A 17,296-nucleotide genomic window follows, 5' to 3' on the forward strand; every position below is an offset into this window, starting at 1 on the left:
AAAGAGAGGCCCATTGGACTTGCAAACTTTATATGCCCCAATATAGGGGAATGCCAGGGCCAAAAGAATGGGAATGGGTGGGTAGGGAAGTGGGGGGTGCTATGGGGGACTTTTGGGATAGCATTGGAAATGTAACTGAGGAAAATATGTAATAAAAATATTAAAAATAAAAAAAAGAATTCAGATAGCCTTCTTTGGTATTTTAATGGAAATCTGTGACTCAATATACATGTGGAAGTTCTAGTACACACATGCTTCATTTAGTTAAATACATATCCAGGTGGAAGTTACTATATCTCTTGCCCTTTGCCTTGCAAATTCCACTCCATCAATGCCAAGAACAGAACTGAGAAGACATGTTCACCTTTCTTTTCCCTCATGTTCAATGTGACTCAGCTGTGACCCTGAAAGGACAGTACATTCCATCTGTCTCACACCTGCCTACTTCTCTGGGATTGACAGCATCTGTGTCCTCTGATTTCTACTCTTTAGAAAAAAATCAATGCCCACATCATATTGGTAAACTTTCAAAAGGCTCAAGAAGAGTGACAAGAAAGCAAAATTGCTCCCAGGGAGCTTCAATTGCTGGTGAAAGGCTGATCCAATAAGACCTCCTGGCAGAAAGCACAGACATTCCAGGTCATTCCAAATGCCTGTGACAATATGTCAGTACACTGTCTGACTGTGTGTGTAGTAGTGACTCTTAAAACAGTTATTTACTAGCCAAGTATTGCCATGGAAACAAGGTAAAGCAACATGCTCATGAGACACAGAGACAGAATGTTAGAGAGGTGGTGCCTAAATCCCATTCTACAACCAGTAGGCTGTTCACACAGGCAGACCACACCCATCTAGGTCTCCTATTCTTCCTTGGGACATGAGAACCCTGGAGCCACTCATCCTCAAGACATGTTATCCACTCTCCTCTTGTATTTGAGAAGCATAACATTCTGAGGCTAAAGGGCGGAGCCAGCCGTCCTCTTGAAAGGTTGGGCTTACAATTATGTACTTGACAATCTCCAACATGTTTTAATCAGAGAGGAATACAGTAAAATTCATTCATATGATGCTCTGGTATTCCTGCTTATTTAATTAGAAAAAAATAGATATACATACTTAAATTCTCAACGTTTTCAGGAAAAGAAGTTGAAAATATGTTCAAGAGTTCGGATAGCTTCTTTGATTCGTGGTAAGTTTGAGTTCTGTAGATTTGGGTTACTCAAACTCTGATTGGTCTCTGGAGTACATGTAGACGTTAAGATACTATATGCTCTGAGAGAACAGTGAGCTGAGAGGGAAGCCTATAAAGTAGTAACACTCAGATATAGAAACATTTTCATATGATAGTAGTAATGGTGCCAGCACTTCTTCCACCAACGTCACTGACAAGCTTCTTTACTGGAATGAGAAAAAGTCATCAGACCTTATGAAAAGAGGTGCTAGAAATACATGCGTAGGGATTTTCTTATGTGCAAGATTCACTGAGTTCTTTTTTATGACCATATAACCCATCTACAGAAAAATATTATTAGGTGCTAAATCCACAACAACTCAAGCTTTGGAACCTTGGAAAATTGGCTTTAGAAAAAGAAATCACCTGGCAAGCTCCATGTCTCCCTTTCTCACAGGATTTTTGGAATAGGATTAGGGTCAACAGTGATTTTTAAGTCTCACAAAGAAAACAAAAATCGATTTCTTGCAAAACTATCACTGTTCAAGTTTGGTTTTCCAGCATAGATCCGGGCTGCCAAGAATGCTGGCTCCTGCTAGGTGTTCATTAGCCAAGTCAGGGGATGGTCAGGGCATTCATCCAGGTGACCTGAGCCAACCCCACCCACTCAGAAAACCAAGACAAGTTTGCCTGGTAGAGCAAGGGGCCTCGCTGGCTGCAGGCTGTTACTCCATGTGTCATGACTGACACCACAACCAGGTATGTCATGAGAAAAACTTTGACAAGCTGGATGGCAGCTCGTTGTTCCTTGGATTTCTTCCTTCACTTTGCTTTCTGTGGCTAACAACTGCCATTGAATATAAGGTTATGTAGGTAGAATTTTAAGTATGCCTTAAGAAGTTAGGATTGTGTCCTTTTATAAAAATGATAACCCTACAGAGGTCCCTTTCATAGCATTAACCTGTGGTCGTGTAAATGGGTACTCAGCCATAGAGCCCATCTCTTTAAAAGCAAGTCCTTATGCAATCAGACAACTTTAAAGTTGGAATGAAGTTACCACCATCTCAATTAGGAGTAAGGGGAGAGTATAGTCTATAGGAGTAATGCGACTTTTGAGGGTAACACAGGTAGCTGGGCATGCAGCCAAGCTTACAATACTGGCTGCGCTCTCTTTCAATGTATCAAGAGTCTTCTCTGATATGTGACACAAGCAAACAGAAAACCCATAGCCTCCAAAGAAAGATCTTAGATTTGCCAGGTATTTTTGTATGCATATGTGTGCATGTGTGTGTGTGTGTGAGAGAGAGAGAGACAGAGACAGAGACAGAGAGACAGAGAGACAAAGACATTGAGGCAGAAAGAGAGAGGCAGACAGAGAAACAGAAAGAGACAGAGAGAGGCAAAGAGACAGAGAAGCAGTGAGGCAGAAAGAGAGATAGAGATATAGAGACACAGAAACAGAGAGAGACAGAGAGACAAAGACAAAGGAAATAGTAATACCTTGGGTTTCTNGCTATATAGTCTCTCTCTCTCTCTCTCAATTTCTTGTCATTGTAGCCTGAAAACATCTAAAAATCACAGGAACAGGAATGACTGTGCCCCAACAAAACTGTTAATAAATATAAAAATGTGAATTTACAGCAGTTTCATGTGCTATGAAAATTTATTTTTTTGAGGGGTTCTTTTCAACAACATAAAACCCGTTCTTGGCTCTTAGTGGACCGGATTTTGCCTAGGACAATAGTTTATCTGGCGTAGGGTAATAGAACCAGCCCAGGAGAGAATGAGCTGAGGACTCTGTCCTCCACTCGGGCTCTCTGACCTTGTAGCTGACTCTACAAGCCCCCTTTTCAAGGGTTCTGTCACCCTACACTGTGAAATTAGTCACTGTGCGTCTCTTCCCAAAACATTCCTTATTTCTTAAAGTCAGTATAATTACGAGGCTTGTTTAGAGCACGGTCATAAATGTCATAGTGAGGACTGGAGCAAATGTTGCTTTGAACATGACTCTGTGACTTCAACTTGGTGGCTATGGTAAAAAAGGAAGCACTTCCGTTTGCCCATAAACAACTGTCTTAAGGAATTTGCTGCATTCCTTGAGTCAGCTGGATCTCTGGACAGGCCTGGTTGTTTAGCTTACTAACAGCCAATCTTTCTTCCCGACTGGCCCTGAGTATGTGTGTCAGTAGGACAGAAGGCCCTCTGGGTGAGAGCAAGCAAATGAAGACCACTGTTTTAACTCAGATACAGGCGGTGGGGGTAAGTCTCAGCCAAGACAGAAACGCTTTTCCCTCAGCTGTGGTGTGAGTGTTTCCTTTGCGAACTTTGTTGAAATGTTATTGATATTGTGATAGTGTTGGTAGATTTAGTGTCTAACTGGTGGTAAATTGGATCATGAGGTCTCTTGCCTTATGATTGTCTGCAGTGTGGAGAATGGGTCAGTTAGCGTGGGAGGAGTTCGCCAAGAAAGGGAAGGCTCTCGCTACATCCTTTCTCTGGCCCCTACCCTCCCTGTGTCACATAGGTTTACCTGCCTTTCTACACCAGATGACACAAAGTTCGCAAAACTTCAGAACCAGTAGACAAGTAAAAACTTCCCCAGTCTCCTCCAGGTTTCTATAATAGTCGATAAAATTGGCTATGACTTGTTCTGTTTGTGTTGGTGTTGTGTTTGGCATATGTTTTGGTTCCTTGACCCTCAGACAAAAAGAGAGAGGTGGTTTTCTTGAAGCCAGGATAAAGGCACAATGACTTTGACTCAGAGCCACCACAGAAAAACAGTGAGAGAGTCCCAGGAGCCATAATCCAGACCTCTTCCATATATGAAGTCTCCAAAATCAACTAATATTGTTTACACTAATATTGATACCATATAGCATGACACTTCTTAGAATCACTGACAGTAATGCAGTGTGGGGGGCCTATTAAATATAGTTATCAAAACTTTGAGTTACAAGTGGCAGAAACCAAATGCAAGATGGGACATATAAGGAAACGGCCACATCAGCTTTAACTTCTGAACCAGCCATAAGCATACCACTGCTTACGCATCTCTTCTCTCTCTGCTTTTCTTTGCGTTGACATCACGCGTCATGTGGAGAGACACACAAGCTCTAGCCTTCCGAGGTGCTTAGAATCCTGATAGCTCACGGTCTCAAAAAGGAAGAGATTTTATCTCCACATCTATCTCAGTAGACAAGATTTTCTGTCCTTGTTTCAGACATTGCTCACTGTCAAACCCACCAATGGATTGGAAAAGACCCTTTGGGGGTGGATTTTTAGATTCCCAGTGGACAGCATGGAGCAAACAATGGGAAGTTGTGTGTGTGAAGGAAGGGGGGATAGCTGCAAGGCTAAAAGCTGTGCCTGCACCAACTGATTCCTGTATCTAATAAAAATGTGGCTTTTCAAAACAGTAAGCATCTTAGAACCCACCCCGTGAGTGATGAGGTAATTCTGGATAACTCTTTCCTCTCTCATTCCTGAGCCGTCAGTCTTCCCTGGTGAAGACCTGAAATAGTACAAATGACGATGAATGGGTTGATGCTATTGTGAGAGTTTGGTATAAAACTGAGCTCTCTTTTTGCTCGCTACACTCTGATTTCTACCTTTTGTTTCTACCAGGAATGATATACCAAGGAGACATTTACTAGCTGTGAATTCCTGGACTGTGGAGTTCACAGCACTCAAAGCTGTAGGAAAAAAAAAATGTATTTGTTAGCAACTATCCAGTCCTGAGAATTCTGTAAAGAGAGCACTAAGCAGGCTGCAGTGGCTGTGGCTCCTGCAGAGTCTTACTTCCCACACAGTGACAGGGGTATGTGCGTTCATCGTCCCCTGCTCTTAGAAGTCGGAATGCAAAGTTCTTGATGCCAGGGCCAGAGTCAATGTTCCACAGGGGGCTGCCTTCCCTCACAACACAGGGCCATCACTTTTAGCACAACCCACAGGTCTTCTGAATACTCAAAAGCATGAAGCTCACAGACAGAGCCTTATATGGTGCTAAGGACAGAGTCAAGTACACCTTAGTTAGACACCTATAATCCCAACACAGACGCCTGAGGCTTTTCCTTTAGAAGAGATGGGAAGCCAGGGGTGTGGAAAATTAAGGTTTTGTTCCTGATCCCTTCTCCACTCCTCCTCCTCCCACTTCTTTTGGTGTTTTTGCTGGACATTGTGTTCCATGATGCAGTTTAAACTACCCCTAAATTCAAAATCCTCTTGCTTCAGCCTTCAAAGTACTAAGGCTATTGTCATATACTGCCATTCGCCAGCCTGTCAGTTCAGCTGTTTGACTTTTAATTGGCACATACCATTATATGTATTCATTGAGTACACATGTTATTTGGAAATGTATAGACTATAGAATGACTGGCTCTACAGTGTATTGCCTCAGTTCTGTGGTAAGAATGTCTTATATTAATTGCCACTGTGGTTATACCATGAACATATTCCTCTCTTACAACTGAAATCTTGTTCCCTGTAATCAACATTTTCCTACCAACCCCATAGCCTGGCACGCACACTCTTAGTCCTCTTGCTCTATATGAGCAGTAGTTTTAGATTCTACATAGGAATGAGGTCATGTATTTGTCTTCCAGTGTCTGGCTTATTTCACATAACACAATGTTCTCTGGAGTCATTCTTGTTGCCCAAGTCTTTCTGTAACTGAATAGTATCTCACTGGGCCTGTGTACCACATTTTTATCAGCCATGCAGCCATGATGAGCCATCAGGCTACATTTTTGATATAGCAAATATTATTGCAACCAACATGGGATATCTCTTTGCCGGATTGACTTTATTTACTTTTAATACACAACTAGTAGTGGGATAGCTGGGTGATGTGCTATGTCTACTTTTAGGTGTTTGAGGAAAGTCCATAGTGTTTTTCCTAGTGGTTGTACTAATTTACATTTCTACCAGCAATGTGCAAGAGTCTCTTTTCTCCTGTATCCTTGGCAACACTTATAAATTTTATCTTTTCAGAGTAGTGCTTCTAGCAGTGAGGTTGTATCTCATTGGCATTTTGACTTCCAGTTTCTCAATAAACATGATGTTAACATTTTTAAATGCACATAATAGGCACGATTGGTTTTTTTTCTTTTGAGAAATAGGCATTCTATTATTTATCCACTTTGAGCCATACCCTTGTTATTAGGTTGCTTTGTTCCTTATGTATTTTGAGCATTAAGCCCTCCTCTGATGTATAATTAGTAAATATTTTCCCATTCTTTAGATTTGTTCCTCATTACTCTTTATGCCTTTTCATTTTACTGGAATCCTATTCCTTCTATCCTTTCATTGTTCACTGGCACATTTTGAAGAGATGTGTTGTGACCTAGTGCTGGCTTTAAAAGTATCACCTTGCCTGTTCTATTGGAGACATACAGTCTTCAGAGGCACAGAGAGAGACAGGGGAGCAATGAGGAGCTTGGTGTGATCTCCAGGGTAAAGACCTCTATTTAGGCCAGGTTGGTGCTCTAGATAAAGGTAAGAGGAAGCTGCATTCGCCCATCTCATTTAAAGACAGAGGAAGCAGGTTTCGCCAGTTTGAGCTGCCAAGTTGGATGGAAAGAGATGAGAAAAGTCAAGGATACCATCAAGGCTTTTTGTTATGAGAAACTGGAGTAAAAATAAACATTTGTATTTTACTTTGTTCTTGACTCACATGAAAGGGAAGTATATTTCTGTGACAGTTAAAATAAGTACATGGGTACTTTGAAGTATGGTTTTAAAACTGTCTTAAACTAAAGCCATGAACTTTTATTGTTCTGCCTATGCAAGCAATGTAAAAAAAAATGCATGCATATGTAGTTTTCAGAATACTAAGATTATATAATAATATAATACACAGAGAGAGAGAGAGAGAGAGAGAGATACTGTTTGCAAAACAATGAATTCTTTTCTGTATCATTTTATAAATGATTATGTGTCCAGGAATCAGCGTAGAGCTTTTTAGAGATGCGTGTAACAAGGGTTCCTTATTAATTTCATAATTTAACACATTGAGCTAATTGGTTTGCTCACAAGGGCCATAGCTGTTAGTCACTGTACCTTTATTCAAGAGGATAGCAGCTAAAGCTGGATGGTCCAGTAAGATGAACCTTGGTCCTGCAGTCTGTGCATGGAACTGACCCCTCTCAGCATCAGACTCTCCAGCAATTCCTTTCATTACTTTGGACCTCGGTCCCACATCTTATAAGTGAAGGTAACAGAAGCCAGTGTCACAGATTCTGAAACAGCGTCTGCACTCCAGGTGTCCCCGATTACTAATGACCTCCACTGGGAGCAGTTTAGTTAAACAAATATTTGGTCCCAGCTGTACTCTAATTTATATACTTGTTCATGTTCTTCTTTGCTATAAATGATTGGTGACTTTATTAACTATGGCCCTTGTGAGTGAAGGTTGAAACCAATTAGCTTAATGTGTTAAAACTGTGAAATTAATAAGGAACTTTTGTTACATGTGTCTCCAAAAAGCTTTATTCTGTTTCCTGGGCACACCACGAGCTGAGCATCAGAAATGAGCAGAATAAAGCGAGACACTGTAAATCTACCATTGCTCCTGAGAAAACTTAATTAAAAATATATTCCAATAAGGTCTTTTTCATATTTGAAAGGTATAACCTCAGATTATTAATTTATTATGGTATTTTACTTTGAGACAGGATCTTATGTAGCCCAGGTTGGCCTGGAACTCATTATGTAGCCAAGAGTGACCGTGATTCACCTACCACCAGCTCACAGTTGCTAGGGTTATAGGCATATGTCTCCATGATCCATAGCAGATCCTTCAAAATAATGGCAATGAGTAAATAAATTTATAAACAATGAAGAAACAGGATGACAGTGTGAGACTAGATAACCAGATAACCCTAAACTCTAGACACTGGTATGTCTGTGTACCCGAAATTATTTAGGCTTGTGGTGTAAGATGTCAGAATCCTTCTTTCCTCAGACGAAAACATTGGATGTCTTCATGTCTAACATGTCTTTTTGCTTAAGCGTTCAATGAGATTATGAATGTCTCCCTGGAAACTGTTGGCTCTATTAGTAGGGAATATATATTTACATGTTTTATTTTAAACATTGCCGTTCAGTTTTGGAAGACTGTAGCTATTTGAAGCTATCCATGCACTCTATTAGAAGTGAGAAATTATTTTTAATTATCAATTAAGAAGTCATCCATTGTATGTGACTGACTTTGAACAAAAAATAATAATAATTAAAACACACACACACTGTGTAGACAGACATTGTTACAATGCCAGTAAAGGGAACAACCACAGCACGTATGGCATGAATGCTGCTTGAGACCTGAGCATAATCCTTAGGTCTTGAGCAGAATGAGACAGCTGACTTCTTGTAGCCGGAAGAAGATGAGTGCTTGCTGTGTACAATGACAGAGACACAGGCGAGCAACGGAGGTGGGGAAGACAATTACAAAGGAAGCAACGAAATCTGAACAAATCAGAGACTCTCTAGAAGATAACCCAGTTCTCTGTACGAATAATCAGTCTGTCAACCACTTCCTCTACCTGCTCTCTCTCTCTCTCTCTCTTTTTATTAGATATTTTCTTTATATACATTTCAAATGCTATCCCAAAAGTTCCCTATACCCTCCCCCGCCCTGATCCCCTACCCACCCACTCCCACTTCTTGGCCCTGACATTCCCATGTACTGGGGCATATAAAGTTTGCAAGACCTAGGGGCCTCTCTTCCCAATGATGGCCGACTAGGCCATCTTCTGCTACTAGAGATATGAGCTCTGGGGGTACTGGTCAGTTCATATTGTTGTTCCACCTATAGGGTTGCAGACCCCTTCAGCTCCTTGGGTACTTTCTCTAGCTCCTCCATTAGGGGCCCTGTGATCCATCCAATAGCTGACTGTGAGCATCTACTTCTGTGTTTGCTAGGCCCCGGCGTAGTCTCACGGGAGACAGCTATACCTGCTCTCTTGTAGCAGGAATCACTTCAGTGTCTCTGATAAAAGCCAGAAAGGGAACTACCCTGAAACAGCTTGGATGTGAATTCAGGCTTCACAGATGAGAAATCTGAGGTCCACAGGTGGATTTGGGACTAATATTTATTAGGAAAATTTTCAAGTCAATTTGTCTCACAGGAGAGGAAAAGACAAAAGGACTTCTAAAGACTTTAACTATATTCAAATTAATAATTCCCCTGGAAAATTACCAAGAACGTAATGAGATTTTGGATTTGTACTCTACCAGTTATTTAATGAACTACTGGAGTCTGTAATCCAGGAGTTATTTAATCTGTGTAGCTTTGAATTGGAGGACTCTCTGCTAATTGTCTTGTCTATACCTGATAGCCACCTTTCACTAAGCACTCACTGAAAGTCAGACTTTATATACACAATCTTCTCCTCTCACCTTTAGTACTATGTCGTTATCTCCATATTCAAATGAAGGAAACTAAAGCCAAACTTTTTTCCTAAAAGACAAACTGCAAGTTTATGGAAGACATGTAACCTAAGGCTGGGATTTTCCAGGAGCAGCTCCCATGCCTTCTTCAAGACCCTGGCTTGCCTCCCTTAGCAAATGTACACATCACATGAGCACGTGGACCCCAACTGGCTTCTCCACTGTGTGCCCCGTCACCTTAGGAGTGAGAAAGTAATGATACTTGCAAACAAAGCATCCACGTGTTACATTATCTCCCACACACACTACAAACCACACACACTAAAAATACGTAAAACCAGCCCTCAGGCTTAATTAACAAGAAGTAAACTATACAATTTTTCAAATGATATCTGGACTCATGTATAGTGAGCTCATATATTCATTTATCCCCAGAGCTGTAATAACCTCAAAATTAAACTAATTAATTCCTTGTATTGTCAAGCAAAACACTGACAATTTTCTTCTGTGGTCGCCTGTTCTCAGCATCCTTGTTCTTAAATGTGTAAGGATATAAAGTCTTAGGTGATTGTTTTTGAGTTGCGTTGACTTTCATGCTAATTATCTGAGCGATGGAAAATGTGTTCTGTCTCCTAACTCACATGGTCTAATAGACGTGTCAATCTAACACAGTCATGGCACGAGTGCCAGCTGTTTTTGAAACATCGATCTGTCATCTCACAAGATGAGCCTCCCAATTTTCCTTAGTGTACTTGGTCATGTGTAACTAGGTCTTAAAGTACCCTAAGTTTCCTTGAGGCAAAGACACATGCAATTATTTTCATCATAAGTCTTGCCTGCATGAAATAATTGAACATGAAAAGTTGCGGCACCCCACAACTTTATAAAAGCGTGTGTGGTGAATGAGCTAGGGTAGATGCGAGTGATCGTTAAGGAGAAAAGGCCATTCAGATTAAGCAAGCTGACACCTTCAGTGTGTGGGTGCCACAGAAGGCATTCAGACCAGAAAGCTGGAAATAGTAATTTTTCCACCTTCCCTTGATGTTTATGCTTTGTGCATTTCTCCAAAACATCTTCCTAGTAGGATGGACTCAGCCACAGGATGATAGCAAACTGCGAGCACCAATGTGTCCATGTCACGGGCTACTTTATAACAAACCACCCTGGACTTCATGGTGCAAAGCAATGATCATTTTATTATACTCATGAATTATGTAGGTCAGGAAATCAGACACAGCCCAGCAGTGACTCCTCTGTCTGTTGTGTAATGTCTAGGGTCTCAGCTGTGAACAGTCAAAGACTTGGGAGCTCGAATCACTCTTAGTGTCTGTCGAGGATGATGTCAAGAAGCTGGGCTTCTTGGCAAAGGCAGTTCCACGTAGGCTTTCTGCAGGGCTCACCTCTGAGGCCTCTGAACTCTGGGGAGGACCATGCAAGATCACGTGAGATCTTAGAGCAGATGCGCCTGAAGCATCGCACGCGTGCACATAAGCGGGCCTTCTCTAGTCTAATTTTGGCATCCTTGCAGCAATGGTTCACCTGGATCAGGGAAGAGCTTGACTTACTTCTTAATGAGTCAAGAACAAGAACATGTTACTAGAAGTTTATTCAAATTGACTGACCATGATAACTGGTCAGCAACAGCTGCTGTGGAACTTGGCAAATCTCAGTGTTTCAAATTCCTCCTTCTTCCCTGCTCAGAACTCCACAACGCTGTAGCAGGGGCAAGGGCAGTGTTTAGGGTCACATAGTAATTTAAATATCTCCTCTCAGGTAGAACCTACATCACTTCTGCCTACATTTTAAGGCTCATGGAGCCACGCCTAGGTTCATCACGCAAGCATGGTGTCAACTGTGTACCCAGAAGGAAAAGAGAACTACCAATACTGATGAATGGTGATGGTTATGACCACTTAAAGATACTGCCTCCGTGATGAAATGTGGATCTTTCTTTCAAAGCTAGTTTTTGAAGTTGTTTGAATCAGTTCATACGTGTCTTCTGCCATCCAGCAAATATGCTTGATGGACAATGCGCGTAACATAAGATGTTGGATCCAGGTGTGTATACAGCCTCCCATGAAAGGCAGGAAATCACCTGAAATTTCGGTGTATGGCCTTTTCAATTATTTGTGTCTTTACCTCCCTCAGTCATTTACTATAGTTTGTACAACCTACTGTTAGTCAAAACCCTGACGTCATAGTCATCACATTGGTACCCTTTTGTAATCTGTGATATGGTATAGAGTGTGTAGCTATAATTAATATGGAATTGCAGGTAGATACTATTAATTGAACAGTGTCCCAATTAATTTTATTATTTCTTAAATCGTTTCAAATAAGAGTTATCTTACATCATACTCTGATAGATAGAATGGTTCGTTCTTACTTTCATTTAAAACATATATAGATATTAAAAGTACAAGTAGTAGATAAATCCAGGTATAAAGCAGCTTATTTTTCGAAAGCAGAGCCTATGGCTACACTTCAACAATAAAAAGAGCTAAAACCAGTGTGAGACCTGCTGGGGACCAGTTTATATTTTTGTCTATGAGAAAATCATAGTAGCAATTGTCAAACAATCCTGATGCCCTATGAGAAACAATGGAGAAAAGACAAGTTCTGGGACAGGCTCAGAGGTGACAGGGTGCATTTAATTTGCTTGTAGTTTGACATCAGGGATGCATCTGTGCATCCTTACATGTTACAACTTTAAATGTCCACCCTTCCTTTCCACCTCACTACAGACAGCATCTGCTACTGTAGAACACTGCATGCTAGCTGGTCTGGGGTCTCTGAGGATTCCTCTGTCTCTGTGTCCCATCTTGCTGTAGTAATGCTAGGATTACAGACTAGGAATGTAATTGTGTGTGTTTTTATGTTTGGCTTCTCATGGGTCCTAGGATCCATTCTTCAGAGTTGTAAAGCAAAGGGCTTTGAACACTGAGCCATCTCCCAGCCTTGGGGAAATGCCTTCACCGGTACCTCTGGCTATGTAGAAAATTGCTGGCGAGCTTAGTTAATTCAGGCACTAAATTGTGCTGCAGAATGCTCCAATGAAACTCTCTATGGATAACTTGGTAAAAGATCAAGGTACTTCATTTAAACAATTTACCTAATTACCTATTTAAAGGCATCTAAAAAGAGATAGAACCAAAGGAATCCATTGGAAGCATAGAGTAGAAATGTAGTAATATCGTGAACATGTGTTTAAATAAATGTGTACATGGCAAAAGCCATACAGCAGCATGGCTAAGCTTCTTCATCAACGTGTATTCAAAATTATGAGAAAAACTATCTCAAAAGTTACATAAGACAACTACTTGTCCAGTTTTCTATCCTGGCACGCCTATGTTGAATAAAACCTGTAAGTATAGGCTTATGACCAGAGTCGTAAATTTGCTAAAACAGGTACCTCTTCCCTAGGTCTGTCAAACATGGTCAATCAGTTACAGCTTAGGGCTTAAATCTCATCTATGGCTGAGTCAGAAGAAGTTAACATAGATTCTATCAAAAACCACACACAATGCTGGGGATAAACATTGTAACAATGACTTTGCCTACCATGATAATGAAATGTCAGGTTTTTTGAGGTCTCAGTCAGATGTAAAACAGACTAGATACTGATTGTGCTAACAGAAATTTACTGAGGAACTCAGCATTTGTCTCTCAGTAATCTTAGCTACATTGTGGCAGACAATGATTATCAGGTTCATTTACTTAGTGCTTTGCAGTCCAAAGCACACACCTCTCATAGCCCAATGCTATATTTCTTGTACCCTCCCAGAACTTTGAAGGCTGTCTTGGTCACTGTTCTATAGTAGTGAAGAGACAATGTGACCAAGGCAACTGTCAATGAAAAATAACTATCTCTTTTAAAATAATTAAGAAAAAAATGCTTCTCTTAGAAAAGAAAGAGAACTCTTTCTGGGGTGAATCTGCAGAATTTTCTTCAGTCCTCAAAACAGTCCTTTACCAATGAAAACTCCAGACACCAAAAGATAAGGTTGAGCTCACAGGACTAGTCAACCATAGGGATTCTATCACAACTCTGTGCTGCCTGCATCAAAGCCCCGTGACCCTCCAGCCTCTCCCCTCAGCCTCAGTCCTCTAGCCTCACCTCTGCTCTCCAGCCTCTGCTCTCCTCAGCTTACACAGCAGTTTTCAATAAACAGTGACCATTCTCTCTTAGTAGCATAGAGCCTATTTCCCTCAGCAGAGTCTAGCAGCAGCCCATCCCCCTTATTAGTGTTATAAACAGTGAGGACATTAGTCCTAAAAGCACTGGTGTGTACCCAAATTTAATGGATGGGATATGGTTGGCACATTTGCGGCGGGGAAGGGGAGGGGGTGGTCCGCATCTGTAGGTGGCAAAGAATAATACAGAATGAGGAAATAGTCTTTTAAAATTAAGGTCAAAATCACATCAAGAAAAGATAGTGTGGGCTACTTAGGAGCCCAGTTTACAAAACTGCCAGAGTTGGTATTATGGACTCAAGGACTTAAGCCAAACACCTTTAAAGTGTATTCCTTTAAAATTCACAGAAAATTAATCTAGGATTACTTCCCTCTTTATACCCCACCCACAAGCTAAATGTTTAAAATTTAAATATTGGCCTGAGGGGACTTCCTTCCTATCACCAGGCCAGTTGTGCATCTGTCCTTCCCTCTTCCTTCTCATCTCCTTCCCTCCAAAAAAGTTAGAAAATTCTTATTTCAGAAAGGCTTAGAGAAAGACTAAGTCAGAACATTAGGTCAGTTTGCTGAGAACAGCTGGATACCATACTTCATCACCCTCTCTCTTGTAGAAAGCCTGGCTTCATAAACACCCGAGGATTCTCTAAGTGTGCATACACTGAAGCCACCATAAAGAGAGTCACTCAAAAGTCCTCATTTCTAAACCACTGACATCCTATGTTCCCCCACATCCTGACTTCATATTCTCATGATCTGTAATAATAACGCACACACAGGAGAACGTATGTTTGCGTGCAGCTTCTACCTCATTTAAAGCTTGCTAAGACCACATGTATCTGATCTACATATGTTCCCTGTTATATCACAGACGCTAGCTGTGTGATATAGCACACAGCTAACACCATCCCTTCTCAATAGTTACTGCTAGCCAACTCCCATTGAATGCCTATGGCAATTGACTATTTTGTTGATAGAGTTGGACTCTGCCAATCAGTTGAAAAAGTCACTTCGTAAGATTTCCACTATGCTAAAAGGTCATGGCAAAGTTGTACCAGGACTTATGAAGGTTCTTTGTCAGCCAGTTCACAGTAGCAGCACTAGAGGAAATCTTACGCAGTTGTTGTGAACAGTTGTACTTAAAATCAAAGAAAAACTAGATTAATTTGAGGAAGTCTCTCTTCACCAACAAAATTTAAATGCCCTCCGTATTAAGTGGATGTTTTTAAGTTTTCCATGCAAGAATTCGAGTTTCTAACTCTCACTGGACAAGCTGCCTTATTCCCAACTCTTCCTTAGGATCTTCTTTTTATCATATTACCATAAATGTTTATTCAACATGTGTGATACACATGACTACTTACCATTGAGAGAGTAAGTGGCAGCCTAGCCAGTCCAGGGCAGCCATGTTTCCTTACACTGATGAGCGATGCCCTTAATCACCTAAATTCCAAAACTATTTACACTTCCCATGCAGCATTGAGCATCAAACCATTCCTTATAATAATACCTCAGAGGTCTGGGCCCTTTAGCTCCCTCAGTGACAAAGCAATGACACTAAGCACTGTATAGGACCGATCTGGCTTTCAAACTAAAAACAACTTTAGACCTAGGAGACAGTAGAACCAACGGCCATCACCACTTTTCTTTCCTCTTAGGTGAAGGAATCAGAGGCTGATAAAACTTAAACCCCTACAATAGGAATTAAATAAAACAAATTTAGTGAATCACTATGGCCCAGGAAAGGCAATAAGTGGTTAAAAGCTAAACTGCTGTCACGATGTTTTCATTACACAGAGATTTTAGGGACATGACATGAATTTTGGCACAGAAAATCGTGTGTAAATATCACGTGTGCTATGGTGAAAGGCTTAACTATTTATTTTCCTACCTCAGTATTAATTACCTGAGTCACATATATAAGAATGGGTGAATAGATAGATAGATAGATAGATAGATAGATAGATAGATAGATAGATGAGTTCTTTTGTATATAGTTTATAAAGAAGTTCCCAACTAAAAAGCAAGTTCCAAAGTTCTATGCTCTTGTATGGACTTTCAATCAGTCTGTAAAGCTTTTGTAGGGCCTACCATGATCCAGGCTCTGGGCAGTTAGGAAAATGCAAATTTAATAAAGGCTTTGGCCATTAGGAGCATGTATGTCTTTCTAAGTCATGTCTATGCAACAACAATGCTGTCTGTACAGTAGAGTAGAGGGCTCAGAGAAAGCAATGGAAATTCACAGAAAGAGGTGAAAGCCCTTGTAATTCATATACCCCAGAGAGGAACTTAAAGAGTGTGTTTAGTAGGAATAGGCACCTGCCAAAGAATCTATGAACCCCAAGATATCCAAACTTCTTATAGCCCTGAAAGGAGTTTCTTCTGAGTTGGCACAGTTGTGCACTGACCGCTGTTTCCTGCTACATCTTCTCGGAGCAAATAGGAAAGGAAAAGTGCTTCTGTTCTGTATTGTGTGCTCCTTTCATTAAATCACCCTCGGGACAACTGAGTGTTCCAGAAATAGGTGTTGGTTAAAAAAAAAAAAAAAAAAAAAACAGGTATTTCTGTGCAATCAGAAAGTGCCTCTGCTTTGTTACCAGCATAAAGCATTCATGAAATCAATTTTCAGCACCCACTGGATAGGGCTGATGTGCGAACTAGCTTTGCGTAGCCCATCGTCTTCATTCCGTGATGATTTGACAGGACTGGCATTTTATCATGAATACAAAGAGGATGAGCATATCCTCCTAATATATTCATTACTTCCCTCTCCGAACTGGTAAATAATATACATATGGTAATTTGAGAGACATAGTGTTCCCCATTGCTCCTTTTTATTCCTGGAACTCTGGCTGTCTTTGTAAATGCTGCAAAAATCAAAAGGCAAAATTACCTCAAAATTTGATAGTCCTTCTAGTCTCACTTTCTGGTGCCCACACGAGAGATATTGCTTATTTTCTGTTCTGACCTGTATTATTCAACAGCATCACCCCTTCTGCTTGCAATCTTATTGTAGAACCTTCTAGAGTGACTGAAAGAAGCCATCTACTTATTCATTAACAAGCACCTGTTAAATACCTACTCTGATCCAGACGCTGTGCTAAATGTTCAAAACAGTAAGGACCGTGGCAGCCTATGGCCCAGGCCCATTCTTGTTTTCTCGAGTTCTGTAATCATTTCTCACATGATTATAAAAATCCATGGCATCATAATAAGATAGAAAAGACTGTGGAGTGGATGCCATAAACAGAAGTAAATGAATAATGAATGACAAGCTGAGAAAATGTGAGTGTTTGCCAGAGCATGTGAGTCTAATTAGCAGGCATAAACTGATACGCTAAACCAAAAACGTGATGAGATTTTAGACCCAAAAGAGCCACTTTTATAGTCTGGACCTGAAAGAATTGGATTTTTAGATGGGAGTATGAAGGCAGATCTGAAGGGCAGTTTTCTTAGAACTAAGTGAAACAAGACGTTTTACTCTGCACGGGCTTGATTGACTTGGCATGGCTTGAACGATCAGAATACATGTCAATTGTGATCAGT

The 17,296-nt window shown here is 40.7% G+C and overlaps 1 protein-coding gene across 6 annotated transcripts in view; it reads left to right on the plus strand.

Annotated features, from left to right (window-relative positions):
* The window catches only part of Prlr (prolactin receptor), a 171,249-nt gene that overhangs the window by 69,484 nt on the left and 84,469 nt on the right, over positions 1-17,296 (plus strand). For 2 of the 6 annotated variants that reach the window (XM_029469742.1, XM_029469743.1), the window contains exon 1: positions 1,341-1,930. The exons of 2 other annotated variants lie outside the window; for them this stretch is intronic. The gene's annotated coding sequence lies outside the window, so the exon portion shown is untranslated. Of the gene's footprint in view, positions 1-1,130; positions 1,931-17,296 lie in introns of those variants that run through there. 2 more of the 6 variants (XM_021182968.2, XM_021182971.2) reach the window with 2 other exon arrangements.

This window comes from Mus caroli, chromosome 15, assembly GCF_900094665.2.
Source record: "Mus caroli chromosome 15, CAROLI_EIJ_v1.1, whole genome shotgun sequence".
NCBI lineage: Eukaryota > Metazoa > Chordata > Mammalia > Rodentia > Muridae > Mus > Mus caroli.